General features: G+C 44.6%; 1 long non-coding RNA gene across 1 annotated transcript; it reads left to right on the top strand.

The window, feature by feature from the left end:
- Nucleotides 1–589: 589 nt before the first annotated feature.
- LOC308485623 lies at nt 590–2303 on the top strand. The gene is made up of 2 exons (XR_013990658.1): nt 590–1185; nt 1394–2303. It is a non-coding gene; the product is annotated as an uncharacterized lncRNA (long non-coding RNA).
- Nucleotides 2304–3186: the final 883 nt, after the last annotated feature.

The raw sequence follows: 3186 nt of genomic DNA on the forward strand, positions 1-3186 counted from the left end.
ATGTTTTGCATGAAGCAGGGTTTTCTTTACTGCATTATTTTGGGCCACCGAACCAACCTCATGACGGTCACGCTTTCTGGGCATCCTGTTTGCGTCATTTGGCGCAGAGTGCCGCAGAAGAAGAAAAAAGGGGTTTCGAAAGCTAGCCTAGCATCTCGTTCCACCGCAATTTTCCTCCCAGAACAGGTTTTACATCCAGAATTAATTGCAACCCGTCATGGGGGGTCGAGGGCAAGGCATGAGAGGGACCCGAAGATAACCGAGGGAACTGTGTGGGGAAAACTCGTTTCTCAAAGCACTTGTGACTTTCTGCATCAATCATTATAAGAAAATGTGTTAGTGTGCCAGAAAGAAAGAAAGAAAGAAAGAAAGAAAGAAAGAAAGAAAGAGTCCAGCAATTAAGCTATTTTTTTAATTATATAAATATATGTATATTTTAGTCTTTAGAGGAAATGTGCCAGTGTTCTGAGAACCAAAATGTTTGTTTCCCTCTGTGTCTCGAGACAGATCCCAAATACCAAGTGGGAAAATGGCTTTATGGGAGGGGGAAAGCTGTGAAGGGGGGGAGAGAGGAGGGCACGGAGGGGGTGGGGGGGAGACACGACATGGCAATCAACAGGTTAAATCTCAGCCAGTTCCCCAAATGGCTGGTGGTTCTCAAACGCTGGAGTCTTTCCCTTGCAATCAAATTTTGAGCCTCGCTCAGCTAGATGCTATCAGGATTGCGATAGGATGCTGAGGAGTGGTGTCATTTTAGGAAGCAGGGTATTATTTGTTTCTTGGAGTCCAAAGAGATTTCATTCCTCGCAGCAAATCTGAAACATGCAGATTCAATTCTCTGCCCACCTGCTCCTCCAAAAAATCACCACCACCACCAGACTGAGTGGTGGAAGATTTCAGCACAAAATGTGGATCTCAAATTTCGGGCATCCCGCAAAACGCCGAATTTCGTCTCCAGAAATCCAGAATTTGAAAAATTCTGTTTGATTTCAGGAATCTGAATTTTTGCTCTGCTGTCGTCAGGTTTTTCACAACGGTGTCCTGGACACCTGTACTCAGAGCCATCTCTGGGCCATATTCCCAAACTTGGGTCTCCAGCTGTTTTCGGACTACAACTCCCATCATCCTTAGGTAGCAAGGCCAGTGGTCAGGGATGATGGGAACTGTAGTCTGAAAACAGCTGAAGTTTGGGAAACGCCAGACCGCAGCCGAGCTACTGCATCAGATCCCTTTGCTTAACTAATGCAGAACATGCTCAGGCCATGGGATGTGGCATTTGCCAGAGGGAAAGGGAGAGAGCTTTGCTACAGCTCAGCTTGATTTTGTTTTCCACATTTGGCTAGGTGTGCAGCCATAGAATCACAGAACAGTAGACTTGGAAGAGACTCCAGAGTTCATCTAATCCAGCCCCCTGCAATGCTAAAGAATCCTACACTGGTGTTCAGAAGTGTGTGTGTGTTGCACAATCAAAATGAGGCAAAAGGTTCACAAGATGTCGAATTTGAATCTCATCTCAAACTACATCGTGGACAATATCCAGGGATGCAATTGCATTCCACGTAGAAATCGTAGCAGCCACAAAAGCATCGTTTGGAGAAAGCAAATCCTCCCCCTAAAAAAAGGGGGGGGGATAGAAAGTTCACACTTTCTTTTGTAGCTTCTCCAAGAGATGACGAGGACACATGCAGAGTTATTGTCAAAAAGAAAGATCCTTATTTAAGAACCACCACAATTCAGGAGCCTGGAGATTTGCCTGTGTGGGACTGGGAGGAAAAACCTTTGCACTGCAGACGGGAAGTTAAGTTTTCTTTCGTTATCAGCCTTGGCTCGGTTGGGGCCCATCGGACGTCCGGGACTACAAATCCCATCAGCCACAGCCAGCGCGAGCTCTTGCTATGGCTGATGGGTTTTGTAGTTCAAGACGTCCGGAGGGCCTTAGCTGGGCCAAGCCTGCACTAGCGGGTGAATTGGCAAAGGGCAAAGCAAGAACGGTGAAGCTTTAAGGTGCAGCAAGAAGATGGGAGCTGAGACTGGCCGAGGGAGAGACTTGCAAACCTGCCGCCTTTACGTTAATCCCAGTGACTCTCTTGAGGCCTCTTCTCCCATCAAGAGACCGTCATACTTTTTTGTTCGACATTTGCGGGGCAGAACTGTCATCTGTAAAACGCACTTTGATGTTGTTGCTTTGAAACTTTGCCGAATGTAAACAATGCGTATTTAAAATTAAAAAACCAACAAAAACCAACTCTGTGTTCTAAGAGCTATTTTATGATTCAGTGGTGAATAAAGGTTCTTGAATTGAACAGGGCGTGATTTTTTTTTCCCCCATTCGAGGTGCCCAGTTAACAGACAGAGCCATTTTGGCTGAAAAGGGAGGAAGACACCCTCGCTTTTCCCCAACAGGATTCATGGCTTAAATAACATTTTCACACATTAGAAAAAGAAAAGCGTCCTTTCAGACCTTGAGACCTCCTTCCTTCCCTCCATGGCTTCCAATTCTAAATTTTATTCCTGCATCTTTCACTGAAATCTATCTGTTATATAATCATAGTATCCAAAATCCATGTCACATTACAAGTGTCATTGTATTCCTGCCACTGGTTTCAATTCTTTACAGTGATCTCTCAAATAGGTTAAAAAGTTATTCTAGTCTTTTAAAAAATACTTGGTCTTCCTGATTTCTGACTTTTCCCATCCATCTTGCCATTTCCGCATATTCCACCAGCTTGATCTGCCATTGTTCTCTGGTCGGTAGTTCTTCTTTTTATCTCTGGGCAAGAAGCATCCTTGCTGCTGTCATTACACACAGGTTACAATTCTGGCCATCATGCAAAATCACGTGTTACCAGATTCCCTAGAAAAAAACATTTTTCGCTCCATAAGACGCACCTGACCATAAGACACACCTAGTTTTTAGAGGAGGAAAACAAGAAAAAAATATATTCTGAACGAAACAGTGGATGCTTGATTTTTGTGGTTCATGCTGTGGCAGCCTCCTTTATCGCTAGAGTCCCTTATCTCCCCTCCCGATCGCTTGCTGATCAGCTGCTAAGCGGCTTTGTTTCAACACCCCCTTCCCTCTTTCTAAAAATAAAAAGCATGATCTGCTTTTCACCCCTGGGCAATTTAGCTCCAGGGACCACACATTCACTCCATAAGACGCACAGACATTTCCCCTTATTTTTA

Source organism: Podarcis pityusensis, assembly GCF_964106645.2.
Source record: "Podarcis pityusensis genome assembly, chromosome: 9".
Taxonomy (NCBI): domain Eukaryota; kingdom Metazoa; phylum Chordata; class Lepidosauria; order Squamata; family Lacertidae; genus Podarcis; species Podarcis pityusensis.